At 30.7% G+C, this 17256-nt stretch overlaps 1 pseudogene; it reads right to left on the bottom strand.

Annotated features, from left to right (window-relative positions):
* Positions 1 to 12190: 12190 nt before the first annotated feature.
* LOC120610238 (uncharacterized) lies at positions 12191 to 12309 on the bottom strand (annotated as a pseudogene).
* Positions 12310 to 17256: the final 4947 nt, after the last annotated feature.

Consider the following 17256-nt stretch of genomic DNA (forward strand, 5'->3'; position numbering starts at 1 on the left):
TTAGATTAGTGTCCTGATAAGATGAGGAAGAGACCAGGGCTTGCTGTCTCTCTGCCATGAGAGGATACAGCAAGAAGTTGCCATGTATAAACCAGGAAGTGGGCCCTTGCCTAAAACCAATTCTGCAGGCACCTTAATTTTAATCTTTCCAGTCTCCTGAACTGTGAAAAATGAATCTTTAATATTTATGCTACCCAGCCTGTGGTATTTTGTTATAGCGGCCCATGATGACAACTTCCGTAAAACATTAAATTCATTTGATAGTATGCTACAGGTACACTTAAAAAATTATAGATTATGTATTTCAGATTATATTGACCTCAATTAACACATATCATATTTCCTTAAAAGTATATGATCTTTATATAATTTTGAGAAGTTTTTCTTATGTGGTTAAAAAGTGTTCATATAATAGAGTCAGATTTTGTATATAATATTCATTATTTAATTTAGTTTTCTCTGAGACATTTTCATTGAAAAAAATCACTTTTTTGGAGTGAATGCATGTGTAACAACACATTTTGTCTACAAACTGTCATGAAAACAGACTCAGCTTTTCACTGTCTACAATCTAACAAATCCAAATGAGAAAGTTTTATTTAAACTGTTTCTCAAAGTCTGTATGACATGAAAGATGATTTAGAAACACATTTTTCTCATATTATACATGGTATAATTTGATGGAAGTAAATTTTACAAAGCAGAAATTTGAAAATAAATTATTTAGTTTCTATCTGAATAAAATCTGTATTAAGAATTCCAATTATATTGCCAAACCAACAAGTATCTTATTTCATTGATAATGTTGCATTTAAATGAGGGTTGTTCAATGGGGATAAAGCTTCAGTTATGCTAGAAGCATAAGTTCTAGAAATCTGCTGTACAACACAGTGCCTATAGTTAACAATAGTATCGTGATATTAAAAATTTGTTAAAATAGCAGATCTCACGTGGAGTTTTACCACAATAAATAAGTGAATATAAAATAGAATAATGTTGGGAAAGTTTGTAAAGGGCACTAGATTGTTTGAAAAAATTAGAAGTCAAATAACTCTTAAGAAAGGGCTGTTATTGGTGATGTTTTCTCATTTAACTTCTTCCTGGCTAAAATCAGAACCTCTGTGCCTCCAAAGAGCAGCCTTTAGATAGAAGGGCAGTATGGCAACACGTCATTTCTGAAGCATTTCTCTTTTCCATTTACCTGGCAGAGTTACAACTTGGAATAACCATTTTGAATTCTTACATTGAAATACTAATAAAATAATAATCAAAATAAATAATTCAGCTTTGCTAAATGTTTAACTTTTTAATTTTGAAAAATACAGAGATAAACAAATTCTATTGTATATTGTAAAGAATGTAGGGGAAGGGGAGGTAGATAAGGGTAAAGGGTTTCACATATATGGTGACAGAAGGAGATTTGACTTTGGGTGGTGAACACACAGTTCACTATACAGATGATGTATTGCCGAGTTGTACACGGAAGCCTATATAATTTTATTCACCAATTTCACTCCAGTAAGTTTAATAATAATTTTAAAATGTATGCTTTTTTTCCGAGCTCTTCTCAAATGTCATATCCTCTTCTCAATATGTAGTGCTTGTTTCAAGTCATTTATTTCTGGATCAGGAATTTAACTTAAATATATATATAGTTGCTCAATACATTGACCTTTTTTATATGTAAAAACCTTTAAATATCCTAAATAGCAATGAATAAAAGTTTACTTTTGAGGGGAGGAACATGCATTTTATCTTTCATGATAATAACACAAACACCATGAATATAACTGGGTATAAATACATGTGTGATAAAAGTAAATGCAAATATACTACTCTTCTTATATTCTAACACAGAAGAAACAGTAATTGTTCAACTAGGTTCAATCATATAATTTTGTATCTCTCAAATGTGAAACTTAACTAATAAAATTAGTTTCCATTTGGTGAGATAAAAAACATTTTTTACTTGTACACTGTAACCCATGACAGCTGAATTATATTATTTCCTGGGAGTGACTAGTCATCTAATTTATCTGTAAGAAACATCAACTTTTTTTGAATAAGAATTGGATGAGTTTCTCCAGAGCTTTTTATACTGTAATATCCTTTACAATGTAAGAATATGATACCGACTCACCTAAATGAAAGGGGTTAGATATATTCAATTTATTTTATTCCACAGGAATTTAGTGAGTACATACTACTACAAACCACAATCCTTGCTTTGAGGGATGAGACTGGAATAAGATGATCTCCAGAGAGTCTATTTAAATCCTCATATACTAGTTATATTAAAGAAAAAATTTATTTTTCAGCATAAACGTATTCTCTTTCTAAATAGGCAATAAATCTCCAGTACACAAGCAAAAAACAAATAGAACCTCAAGTTCCTTATCATCAAATGCTTTCTTAAAATGTCAAAAAGCAAGTCGTAATAATCAAACCATAATGAGGCCTTCAGATATTCATCAGAGTTGATGAGCTCAAGCTAATAAAGGTCATGAGCGATGTTATCATTTCTAGAAATGAAAGGACAAAAAGCCTGCTTAAGTACATTTCTCTGAAAAGATCTCTATTTGCCCAATTATTCGGCACTCTAATTTTTAAATGTTATTCCAAATTTAAATATTTTAATTTTCATTTGTGTAACATAAGGGCACTCTGAGACTTCCGTTAGGCTTTCAAGACAGTATACACTTGAAATAACAAAACCTAGATGAAAACTAAAACTTTATTACTTAGAATACTTCAAAGCAATTTCAAGTAAATTTTCACAGAAAATGACATCAAAAATCACATTTCTCTTGTAGTATTTTGAACTCTTGAAGCTCACTTCAATTTCTGGTAGATTGTTAAAAGACTTTTGTTATAAGGATAGGGTCATTTTTCAATTACATATAAAAAGTTAAAAACAAAATCAAACTTTGAAATATATGTGAACATCTTTAAAGGATTTAGTCTGTAGAGCTTAAATAGTCATACATTTGTTTCTTTCCTATCTCTTGCAAAAATAATTTTATGTCTTAAAAAGAAATTTAAGAATATGTATTTTGTATATTTAAAAAAGGAAAGAAGGAATACTTGATATGGATTATCTTGAATTTTTATAACAAGAAAAAATTTCAAACATAATTTTAAGTAATAGAAATAATAGAAAAATACTGATAAATTTCATTACTTTAGAAATTATAAGCTTTCTTTATCAAGAACAGCAGTAAGATATTGAAAGGGAAGCCATAGAATGGGAAAAGATATATGCAATACATACAAAAAGCAAAAGTGTTGTGTCCAGCTTATATAAAGGGCTCTCAGAAAACACTAAATTTTTCACACTAATAGAATAATGGTCTAAAAACTTGAACTGGTATTTTACATCAAAAAATATTAAAATCCTCAGCAGACATTTAGGAAAGTTCTCAAGCCTCATTATTCATCAGAGAAGTACCAATAAAATCCATAATGATATGCTACCACACACTTCTCATAAATGCAGAGGTAGAAAGACTGACAATACCAGTAACATGTATTATTGGCATGGATGTGAAGCACAGACTACTCATGCTCTTCTGGTTTGACTATGAATTGGTACAACTACTTGGGAAGCTGTTTAGCAATAACTTGAAGAAATGCATATTCTAAGCTTGCTAATTTCACAACTGTGTATATATCCAGTAGTTATGACTATATATAAACACTAAAAACATGTACAAAGATTTTTATAGCAACTTTAATCATAGTAGCCCAAAACTAGAGAAAAGTTTATGGCTAGGAATAGTTGTCACTGTTTAATAAACTGTGGTATATTTTAACATTAAACTAATATGTATCAATCAAAATGCTCAGGTTCCTGAAGAACGTGAATGAATATCACAAACATAACACTATGTAAAAGTACACAGACACAAAGAAGATATATTGTATGATTACATTTTATCAAATTAAAAAAAAAGACAATTCAATGTTATAAAAAAGTGAGGTAATACATTAGGAGACTTGGTAGAACTGGCAGAGGACATAAGGAGGGTTTAAGGATTGTTGGAAAAGTTTTACCCTGAGGATATTGATAAAATAGGAATGTTCACTTTGTGTTAACTCATAAATCATTAAATTCATAGCTTGTGTGTGTGTGTGTGTGTGTGTGTATGTATATATATGTAGGTGTGTACATATATATTCAATAACATATTTATTAAAATTGACAGATTAATTACTAATTATAAAATATTGAATAATTATTTCTCATAGTTTAATTCAACATTACAGATTTTGTTGAAGGGGACCTATAAGTTAAAATTAATAAAGTCTTTTCAAAAAATTCAAGAAACATGCAAGCAATATTGGCAGAATGTTCACAATAATGGACATTTTTACATATTTTACATCATTAAATTTGGCTCTAGGGTATTCATCCCAGCTGTGCCAGTTATAAAAGATATTTTGGGGAAATATAAATGGAGTACCTTATAATTATCTTCTTGATATAATAGCTTACAGTAGAATTTTATTGCATTTCTCAGCAGAAATTCTTATATTCAGATCAAATAGTTTTTTCATAAAAAATAAAATCCTCATCTTGTTAACTAGCAACACATTGCTGTACTTTCTAAAAAGTTCCTAACATCCAACATACATTAAACTTCTAAATTAATGCAATATTTTGACAAGATTACTCCCAAATTACTTGTGGGATCATCAGAGTTAAACTCCAGTTTGTCACATGAAGCAATATATTTCTTCTCTGGCAAACACGATTTGTTCTAAAATTAGACAGTTCCTGACATAACTTCATCAAGTGAAGATCAAATCATTTTTTTTTTTTTAATATAGACACCTGTCTTGGGTCATCATGTGTTTTGGATTGGAACAAAATGTATTCTACATTTTTTAAAACACTTCATTGTTGTATAATTGACATTCAAAAAGCTGTGCATATTTAATGTATACAACCTAATAAGTTTAGAGCTAAGAATACACCCTTGAAATCATCCCTACAAGCTATTCCATAAATGTATCAATTCCTGCTAAAAGTTTCCTACCGCTATTTTTATTTATTTATTATTATTATTTTGTGTATGATAAGACCATTTAATACAAGATCTACTCTCTTAGCAAATTTTTAAATATCCAACACAGTATTGTTAACTATAAGCACCATGCTGTACAGTAGATCTTTAGAACTTATTCATCTCGCATAACTAAAACTTTGTACATGTTGACTAATTCTTCGTTTCTCACTGTCCTTAAAAAGCAACATTCTACTCCCTGATTCTATGATTTTGACTATTTGAAATTTCTCATATAAGTGGTTTCATAAAGTATTTGTCCCTTTTTTACATATATCTTTTCTTTGTTTTTTATTTTTCTTTATTTTTATTATTTTTAATAATTACTATTATTTTATTTATTATGGTGACATTGATTAACAAAATCCAATAAGTTTCAAGTGTACAATTCAACAGTAAGTCATATATATATTGCATTGTGTGTTTACTTCCCATAGATTTCTTTCTGTCATCACATATTTAACCCCTTTTTCCACATCTATCTCCAGTATTTGCCCTTCTGTATCTGACTTATTTCACTTAGCATAATATTCTCTAAGTTTATCCATAATGTTGTGAATGACAGGATTTGCTTATCTATAAAGGTGGAATAATGTTCCATTTTATGTATATAGCACATTTTCTTATATAGGATAACAAAATTAGAAAAAAAATAGTATTTTGGTAGGTCCTTGGAATGGGTGTTTATTTCAGGATATCCTATTGTTTACAAATTATAAAAAAAATGATGTGGCCTCTCTAAGAAGAATTTATTTTCTTCCTTTCTTTTTTTCCTTCTTTTTTTCTTTCTTTTTTTCTTTATTTCTTTCTTCCTATTTATTTTATTTTTTATTAAATGTATTGAGGTGACATTGGTTAATAAAATTATATAGGTTTCAAGTGTACAATTCAATAATACATTATATGTATATTGCATTGTGTGTTCACCACTCAAAGATAATTTTTCTTCCGTCACCATATATTTGACTCCCTTTATACTTATCTTCATCCCCTCTCCTCTCCTTCTCTCTGGTAACCACTAAATTGTGGTTGTCTGTGTCTATGAATCCCTGTTTGTTTGCCTTGCTCATTTGTTGCTCTCAGTTTTAGATCTCAAGTATGAGTGAAATCATATGATTCTCAAGTTTTTTCTGTCTGACTTCTTTAGCTTAGCACAATAATCTTAAGATCCATCCACGTTGTTGCAAATAGCAAGCAGTATTTCATCTTTTCTTATGGCTGAGTAATATTCCAGTGTGTGTGTGTGTGTGTGTGTGTGTGTGTGTGTGCCCGCGCGCACATGCGTGAGCTACATCTTTACCCAATCATCTATTGAAGGGCACTTTGGTTGTTTCCATGCCTTGGCCACTGTGAATAATGTTGCAATGAACATCGGGGTACATATATTTTTACAGATAAATTAATTATTTTGGTAAATATCCAGAAAAGGGATTTCTGTCATATGGTAATTCTACTCTTAATTTTTGGAGGAACCTCCATACGCTTTTCTATAGTGGTTATAACAATTTACATTCCTACCAGCAGTGTATGAGGATTCCTTTTTCCCTACAACCTCTCTAATACTTGTTATTACTTGTCCTGTTAATGATAGTCATTCTAACAGGTGTGAGTTAGTAGCTCAATGTAGTTTTGATTTGCATTTTCCTAACAGTTAGTGAAGTTGAGCATCTTTTCGTTTGTCTGTTGGCCATTTGTATGTCTTCTTGGGAGAAGTGTCAATTCAGGCCTTCTGCCTATTTTTTAATTGGATTATTTGGTTTCTTTTTTATTTTTGAGTTGTATGTGTTCTTTATATATTTTTGATAGCAGCCCCTATATTTTGGATAGAAGTGTTATTTACAAATATCTTTTCCCATTCAGTAGGTTGCCTCTTTGTCTTGTCAATGGTTTCTTTTGCTGTGCAGAAACTTTTTAGTTTGATACAGTCTCATTCATTTATTTTTGCTTTTACTTCCCTTGCCTTTGAGGTCAAATTCCTAATTTCTTAATTGGTTCTATAAAATGAATTCTATGCTCTTTCATAAAAAGGAATTTAAATTTATGAAGTGTTTTGATAGAGAATATTTCAAAATATTCATGACATGTGAGCATCCTGATTCTCTTTGCAATGAACCCAGTTCTATTTGAAGTGGCAATGGAATAAATACAAGTGCCCCTCTTTCCTAGTCTTGGTGTTTTTCTGGCCTCTGTAGGGAAAATTCATGCTTGACTTATTTAATTTGTTCTTTTTTACATGATGAGTCTATGGCAAACTATAAAATGAATACATACTATACATTTTATATTATATATTTATAAAATAAAATTTAGAAGCATAATTTTCATTTGTCTATCTTTGGAAATATTCACAAATATTTTTGTACAATTCATTAATATAGTCAAGCAATATGCAGTAATATTGGAACAATAATCAATGCCATCATTAGATATACTATAGTAGATTTCTTTCCCCTTAGAGACTGGTTACCTGGAAATACAATAAATTCATTGAGCTTTGTAACATAGAAATAAAACCCATGTTTAAGTGCAATTAAAAAAATAACATCTCTGACTTCTAGACAAGATGGCAGAGTAGGTAAATGCTGTACTTGCCTCTTCTTATGACCACATCAAAATTACAACTAAACTATGGAACAACAATCATTGAGAATTACCTGAAGTTTAGCTGAACAGAAGTCCTATAACTAAGGAAAAAGCCATGTCAAGACTAAACATTGTATGTTTGTATTTTAACTGTAATTGAAGAATAAATATATATATTTAAAAATAACATCTTAATTAGAAAGGCTCTAGATTAGTTACAGTCATATAAAAATATTCTATTTTCATAATTCAGGAAATATTTATTGAATGCCTGATATGTTCCACACACATTACTCATGTGCAGACTATACTAGGGATGCTTCAGTTCTGCATTCAGGCTCCCATACTCTAGAGAGAAGGAAAAGAGCTGCTCCTAGTTGTATTCCCCTAATCGTGGTATAATAAAGAAACATGATAGGACCACAATACTAAAGATGTTGACAAAAAGACACTGAAATTAATAATAAACTATTTTATAAATGGTCTTGAAAATATAAAGAGGGATGATGCATACTTTAAAAAAAAAGATTAAAGCTGATGAAATGAAACAACAATCAGGATTATAATGAGTAAATGCTTTAGAAGGATTTGCAATTGTGGTCAGATATTGAGATGTAAGTAGTTTTCTAAATGACAATGAAAATGAGTGACTGAAGTGAAGGCACACATCAATTAAAATGAAAGGAAATCTGACATCCCAAAGTGGTCAGTATGTAGGCTGTATACAAAGTAATGATATGTGGAATGAATGCAGGAGTTCAGCAAACAGTAAATAATAATGAAACCTGAGACAGATGTCAAAGTTTTCGACATGTGTTTAATTTATATGATGTTTTTCTTTATCCCTGATATTTTGTCTGACTGAAGCCTACGCTGGTTTCTTAGGAAGTGAGCAAAGGAACACTATTCTTTGATTTCTTGCAGACAAAACAGTTTTGTTTTTTTTTTCAGAATTAAATTTGAGAATCAGTTTGACTTGCTATAAAATTCTTGGCTCACATTATCTTTTGTTTAATATTTTAAATATGGTTAGACATTGTCTTCTGCATACATCATTTCTGACAACTTTAAACTCTTATTTCAATTTGATTATTTTTCTTTGTAAGTTATTTTTTCAGCAAGCCTATATAAATTTTTATCTTAGACAGACCCTAATAATTTTACAAGAGTATGCCTCCGTATTGGCCATTCTGTTCAAATTTTCCAGGAATTTGGTGTACCATTCAATATGCAGTTTCAAGTTTTCTTTTATGTTCAGAAAAATTTATTTTAGTAATTTATCCATTTGTTCTATTGTTTGGGTTTTGTTCTTTGGACATTCCTGTTCCATTTATGTTTAATTTTCTCTGCTTCTCTAGTTTAGTTTATCTGTTTTTTTTATGTGTGTTTTCATAGATTTCCTCCTATCCAGATTTTTTTATTATTATTATGGCATTCTTCATGGTTTTAACTAGCCATCACGTTCCTTCTAGTTACGTTTTTATTTTGATTTTTTTCTATTTCTAATTCTTGGCTAACTTCTCTCAATATTTTATTCATATCCTCTCTTTATTTGATTATCTTAATTTCTCTAAATCTGATTTCTTCGATTTGTATATTTCTGGCTCCAGGAGGAGATAGAAACATACCAGTTATGGGTAATTTTTTTTTAATTAAGTGTTTTAATAATTTTTCAATTGCTTATGGATTCTTAATTATTTTTTAAATTTCAGATTGTCATGTCAAACTCTTACTGAGGAAATAAAGTCTTGAGGAATTTTCCATGGTTTCTAACTAGAGTTGAGTTATAACAGAGATAGTAATTACAGAAAATAGCTATCATTCTAGATCTCTGGGGACAAAAGGAAGATATTAGAATTACTAAAGATTTGAAGATTGAAAGTGTGTCCCTGCAGATCTGAAACTTAGATCTGTGAGAAGGCTGCCCTTCTTGACTGGTGTCAATTTCTCTGAGTTCAGATCAGAGACCCCATGGGGCTGGGGCACAGACCTCTGAGAAAGGGGCATCAATGCGCTGGTGCTAAAATCTCTGTGAGGGTTCAGTAAACATAGTTTTGTGAGAATTGAAAAATTTTCAAACTAGTATCGACAGCTACTGCTGGACTGAATTTCAACTGTCAGGGTGAAGACATTGCTAGAGTCATGTTGACAAGGACTGGAAATAAAAAATGAGAATCGGAGGTAAACAGGAACGCACATATCTTGTCTCTCTCTCCAGTCTTTTGGAGCCCTGGTAGACAGTACTCTCTATTGGCCAAGGATAATAAGGACAAGTGGTTTACGGACTTTCTGTACTAGCACTACAAAGCAGAGTATAAGAGGGTGGATGTCAAGCTGAGAGACCGTAGTTCAATAACTCTCATACTGTTGTTTCATATTTCTTTCTATCATTTTCCTAAATTCATTTCATTTCAACTATTAGACTAAAATAGTCACCTGTTTCATGGGCATGCCTTTCTGGCATGACTTTATTTTCTAAAGTAGTGTTAATTAGCTCACACAGACAATGAGAACTTACTCTTCTATTGTAATTAAGAAGTGTTGAAAAACCTAAACTTATATGTCTTGAGGCCTACCTTCTCGCTTCTCTCCCTAATTTATATTTAAATGTTCTCTTTCCTTGCATCTATTGTCTCTGTCCTGTCCAATCTAAATTCTGTTCTCAGCACTTTCTCAGTCATGTGAGTCTTCCTAGAAAAGGTACTCTCATTTTGTCGCATGGCCCAGTCCACCTCTCACTGGAGTCATCTTTTCCGAACCCTCAAACTGTGAATCTCACTTTCAACTGCAAAGTCCTCCCTGGGTTTGTCTGCTGTTCTCAGATTGAGGAGCCAAGCTTTCCAAGTATAGTCAGTACCTCTCAATATGGGGATAATTATGTGTTTCAATTTCTGGGTGTTTTGGCTCTCAGGGCCTTCGTAAATCCCTCTGCTATCTGTTTATTTACCTGGATGATAATTATGTGCTCTTTTCACCTTGCGTTAATTAATAAATTTGTACAACTACATGTGTATCTATATATACTTCCATTAAAAAAACATTAAAAACAAAACAAACAAACAAACAAAAAAACATTAAAAACGACTGCCAAACTTTGTGTCAGAGCAATGGATAGAATAGTGATCTCTCCAAAAGAAGAAAGGAAGACAACTTTAAAAAAATACAATAGATATCTTATTTGAGGTGATGATAAATTTACAAATTTAAAATGTTCAGTATACAGTATGAAATATGATACATGAATATGAGAAATGTTCAGTATACAGTATGAAATGTGAAATATATATATATTTAGGGTATGTTAGCATTGATGTGATCATTGAAATCAGGAAGTGGGTGACAAGGAAGAGATTGTAGAAGTGAAATATGTAAAGAATATAGTGATTATTCTTTCAAATGGTTCAAAATTTTTAATTAAAAAAAATCTTCTGCCTTTTGTTTCTAAACCATACATTCCAGGAAGTGAAATTATGGTACACAAAAAAAATGCAAAAATAATTTATCTTCTTGCTTAGAATTAATCAAAGGCATATGTGTAATATATATACATATATATTCATGTATACATAAATACATATGAACATGTAACTATGTATGTATATATGTATATATACATATTGCCAATTAAACCTTGAATTAACTTTAGAACTGCTAAAATGAATTGACATAGTCCACCCCTGCTAACAATGCAAAAATTCTTTGTTTTAGTTTGTTAATATAGCTTTCTGAGATGGGTAATTTTTTTTTAATTAGATGTTTTAATAATTTTTCAATTGCTTATGTATTATTACTTATTTTTTAAATTTCAGATTGTCATGTCAAACTCTTACTGAGGAAATAAAGTCTTGAGGAATTTTCCATGGTTTGAAAGCTGCTTAGCGGCACATAATTAGCTTTTACTAAGATACCTAATTCTCATCTAATTCAGTTCCTATAACTTCTACCTCTTCAAAAACTGAACATAAAGTCAGTGAATAGCTGACAGACTCTTTACTGATTACAATGTCCCCCTTCCTTTCCAGGAATACTAAATTTTCATAGCACACATATTCTAAATTAGAAAAAAGAGTTCTAGAAGATAAGTTACATTTTTTATGGATATATATTTAACAATTGAAGAGAAAAAAGGTAACAGATGGGAAATTGTACTTTTTGTCTATGAACAGGAATTATTGAATCATAAAACTTGCTACTACGATTAATCTCTTGAAAAGTGTTCTCTAGTTTCAGTTTGCAAAATGCCACCCATTTCTGTGTTACAGTCTGGAAACAGAGCAACATCTAATTTGTATGTAATGTTACAGTTTCACTGAACTGTGAATTTTAATAATATCTGTATTCACACACATACCAAAAACAGAAACAGATCATCAAAAATGTTGACAATAAATATAACACAGATAATTGTGCTATGTATAACTTTCTCTTTCTTTTTTCCTTTTTCTACTTTTTTTTTTTTTTTAGGTGAGGCAACCCTTGGTTGACTTCACAGATTGCAAGGATCTTGTCAGCTTACAATCCTTTATTTTTTATTTTTTACACCTATATAGCACCTGGTCTTCCTAGGTGGTCTCCCATCCAAATACTAACCAGGCCCGATTCTGCTTAACTTCCAAGATCAGACGAGATAGGGCACGTTCAGGGAAGCATGGCCATAAATGTGTATTACTTTCTGAAATGATAAAACATTTTCTAAGACCTGATTTCTGAAAATAGTGATCCTGTTAGACAAAATAGTACACAAATATCCGTTATTGTTATATAATTATATAATATTGTTTACATTAATCACACTTCAAATTGTCTGTAATTACAGGAAAAAGAAGCTTCTATTTGTGTGAAATATGCAATGGTTTAAAGTTGTTTTTAAGAAGGTTACTAATAAACAGGATGAAACCAAATGATTGAAAATATTTAAAATATCTCTAAGATATTACTACTTCACTGAAATGTTTGATAACATTTATATGCCCTTTGCTTCTTTTTTTTTTTGAGATTCTGAACATTCTACATCAAAGCAAGAGATTATCTTTTTCCATGTTATTAACATGGTATTTAAAAAGAGACCAACCTCCTACTGTCCACAGCTGCTTTCAATTCACAAGCAATTGGAATAAGTCAAGCATTGCTAGTGAGTTTTTTCTGCTTCTTGCTATGTTATTTCATCTGGGAAGCCATTATGCAAACTAAGAGCATCTGAATATAGGTACTCCACTTAAAAGTGTTCAGTAGGGGTTCTGATTTTTGTCATTTTTGGCAAATTGTGTCGTTAAATTGCATATGTTATACCGTTGGTAGCCATGATTGCCTGGGATTAGCAAACGTGTTTGTAAACTTCATGACTTGACAAATTTAATTTTTCTTAGAGTCACATATGAAGTCAATATTTATATATTACTAATGTAGTAAACTAAGTTTGTTTTTCAAATCTTTCAATTAATTACATATTATAAAATTTAGAAATGGATCATGTGACTATTCCAATTGTTAGATAAATCCTAGGTAATAGTTTATTTCTGATTAATATTTTATTGTATGTACAGTCTAATTCTTGGACAAAAAAAAAAAACTGGAAAATCTGATTTTACTTAATTTTGTCAGAATCATTAAACTGCCCTGACCCATCAGATTTTAAGATGAAGTTGTGCAGAATTTGGAGATCTACACAATTATTTCTTACTTATATCATAGAGATGCATTAGGGGCTCCCAGATGTCCAATTTTCCCATTTACTCTTTAAATATTTAAAAGTCTGTGTGTTGGGGGGGGGGTTGTAATAATAGTAGTAGTAGATATAGATGTATTAAAGTGACAATTAACCTCTGCTTATGCATGGTATTTTAATCTCCAATTGAATATATTATATGAATCATGCTCTATAACGTATGTCAAAACCATTTCATTTCCCATTACAACTGTGGACTAAAATAATTTAAAGTGTATTATTATTAAAATCCATAGTTTAAAGTCCCCTCCAAGTTATTCTCATCTCCAACCCTTCTAATTTAAGAAAAATACTGCAAATGCACACATAAATATATGAGAGCTACTAATCCACAAATTTAGTCATCTTTTCTTAATTTCAGTATTCGATAACTATTAGTTTGTTACTTAGTCATTTGTTTATTTTTCAGACTGCCTGATTATCTAGGAAATTATTTTTTTTCCTTTGTTTTCTATGACAGATGATTTTATATTTTCTTCTATCTTCTCTTTCCCATCACTGCAATTTCTGCCCTTTCCTAATGCTTTGAATAATCTGTAGAGTTTTGTACTTAACTCTCCTGCCTTAAGTTTATATCTTTTAGATATCACAACTATTATTTTAAATTATTTATCACTAGTCATGGCCTTCTTTCTGAGTTTCAAAACACTTTAAACTAGTACACTCGCAAATTTTGTGGACACTTAAAACTATAAAGCAACACTGTCTGGTAGAACTTGCTGTGGAGACAAAAATATTCTGCATTCGTGTTGTTCATTATGGTACCCCTAGCGACATTTGGCTATTGAATACTTGAATTGTGGCTAGCAAAACTGAGAAACTGAATTTTAAATTGTATTTAATTTTAATTTTAGTAGCCATGTGTGACTAATAGCAACTTTATTGGATTATGTGGCTCTAAAGTTATATTCAGAATTTTCTTTCTTCTTTCTCTTGATTTACTATTGCCATGAATGCCACATATATTAATTAAGTGAATAAATGAGAACATTAGTATATGAATTAATCAATGCATTAATCAATGAAGCACAGGCCTCAGGTACTGATGGTTCTGTTCTACTTTTACCTTGATCTTTATATTCAGAACACGGTCAAGCCTCTTGAGATTATGATCTCCTTTTCCTTTAGTTTATTTCACCACATCTCTGAGTCTCATTTTCTTTTACTTGAACCATCAAATTTAGCTTTCTATATTATGTTCAGATATCTTTGGCAGGTTAGGACTTGATCTAAGATATTGACCATCTGGAAAGGCCTCTCCTCAACCCACCATGATCTTTAGAACTTCTAATAGAATGAGTATGAAATAATGGAAAGTGTTCTAACCAAAGTTGATTCTGACCACCCAAGGCATCTTCCTACCTGCTTCATTTGCTTTGTACTCATTATGATGTTCTGAAATTTTGTTTATTTCTTTATTGCTTAGAGTAGTAGTCACTAAAGAATAAATAAAGGAAATAATTTCAGCAAAACAGTGTGTTTCTACAGATACATGTTCATTCCATAAGGGCACAGGCCTCTTCCATATGCTAAGCACAGTGTCTCCAAAGTCTGTCAAGCATGGTGCCATTGACATATTAGATACTCAATAGTTACTGAATGAATGAATCAATAAATGACCAATTTAAGGGTTGAGGTAGAGCATTCTTAGATTTTAATTTGAAAAACTCACTTTTGAGATTTTCTTCCTATATGATGCTTATTCTCTTTTCTCTTCTATTCTGGTAAGTTCAAATGATCTTGAGGAGGCTAGAACTTCATCCTATCTACTCTATTTGCAAATTTAGGCTCAGATGAGAGAAACACGAATATCTGAAACTAAAGTGCTACCGTAAGTTGAATGTGTTGTAGCTCTGAATTTTTCATCTCTCTCTTTCCAGACATATTATGATAATGTATAATGCTTAGATGTGGCTATTCTTATTATCTGTAGTTTTTAAGGACTTGGGACATTTTTTTACTTAATTTTGGATACCTCTAGATGTTGAATTCATTAGTAATAATCTGTAAACTATAAAATTCTGTCTCACACCAGTGAAACCTTATTCTAATAAAGGTCTATATCTCTTTCTAAAAACATACTATTTCCACTGTAATAACAATCACAATATTTATCATCGACTAGGTCTTACTATGGACCAAGAACAATTCTCTTAGTATTTTGTTACTTCACAGTCAGTAGTTTTGTAATTTTACTCATGAAGAATCTGAGCTCACAGGTTTTGGTAATTTGTCCAAGGTCATAAATTTACTAAGTGGTAGATTCAGGGTTTTAGTATATTGCATTTTGGTTTTAAAGCCTGAGATAATCTCTAATTTTTGAAATAAGTTGTCACATCTTAAAGTGGGTAGGATTCCTAAAAGGAGAATTTGTTAGAGATTCTCAGGAATTGCAAATAACCTATCAAGTAAATGAGAATGAGTTTCAGAGCAGAGATTACTTTAGTGTCCAGGGATCTCTAATCTTGTCTGGCTAGAGGGAAGAAGAAAAGAACCTGAATACCATCAGTGATTGACATAATGAGCTTTCTTTTTGAAGGCACTACTAACATTCGATTCCCAATTCAATCCTTTATTTTTCTATAATTATAATCCTGTGCAACTATCTTGAAAATATCTGAGCATATTATAAAACTATTCTTCAATAAGAACTGAACAAGGAACTTGAAAGTGACAAGATGAAGTGAAATATTGAACACAGTGAAATACATTGTCTCTCCCTTATGCGTGTGCTTTTAAGAAAATCTAAACAAAGCAAAATATTTTTTAAAAAGCCACTGAATTGTTGGTAAAACAAAAAATTGAGATGCGAAATACATAATTTAGGATATTCTTTCTGACATTCTTCCAATTTAAAGCTAACTTCAATAAATCTGAATGCAGGGTTTTTAAATATGTTCTAATACATTTAAATTGATTTATATTAATATTTAACTTTTCTACCTTCTTAAAGATATCAGGAAAACCACATGAGGAACGAAAAGTAATCTACGTGAAAAAATTTCCTAGTAAACCGTAAAATGTTTGTGTCTATGTGCATGTGTGCACATATGCGAGTATGTAGGTATGTTTGCTAGAGTACATTTTATGAGGGCATTTAGAGACATAATCATGAGCAAATGTAGTTTTTTTCTAATAGCCAAGGCAAATGAAGCATGCCTTCAATTAGAAACTTCTGAAAATATACTGTGATAACCTACTGAGAATGGAATTGCTTTTCTTCACAGCATCATACCCACCTCTCTTTAGAAGTCCATAGTATAGAGTATGTGTTATAAGTGCAAAATGCTCTTCCTAAATCATTGTACTTCCTTAAATGTATTTTGTACTTCAAACACTATTCTAAGATTATACATTTGATTTCTTGAAAATGCTGCTTTTAGTGTTCAATATGTGGAATAAGTGAACCTCAAAAATCTTAGAACTCACGTGTTATATAAATGAGTATGTGAAACTCTATATTAGGCTTTTCTAAAACATTTGAAACATTTAAATCTCCAATTCCCTAATGTTTGATTATTCTGTTTTGGCAGTTAAAGATTAACTTTCTATATCCGTAAGCAAAAATTCAGAAAAAAGATATTTCTTACCTGATGTTAAAAGCAAAATAAATATATTCCTAGGAAAGAGTTGGGCACTGCTATACCTGCATTTTGGTAATGATAAGGTAACACAATCAATACCAGACCTTTACATCTACAATTTCTTTTTGTTTTTTGATACTATTGTAAATTGTATTTTCTAAAAAATTTAACATCTAATTTTTATTGCTATAGCATAGATATAAAATGGATTTTTACATATTGATTTTTATGGTACAACCTTAACAAACTCAATTTTTATTTCTGGTGCTTTTCTGTTGGCTAAGGAGCTTTCAGCAGT

The sequence above is a fragment of the Pteropus medius genome, unplaced genomic scaffold, assembly GCF_902729225.1.
Source record: "Pteropus medius unplaced genomic scaffold, Ma_sr-lr_union100, whole genome shotgun sequence".
NCBI classification, from domain to species: domain Eukaryota; kingdom Metazoa; phylum Chordata; class Mammalia; order Chiroptera; family Pteropodidae; genus Pteropus; species Pteropus medius.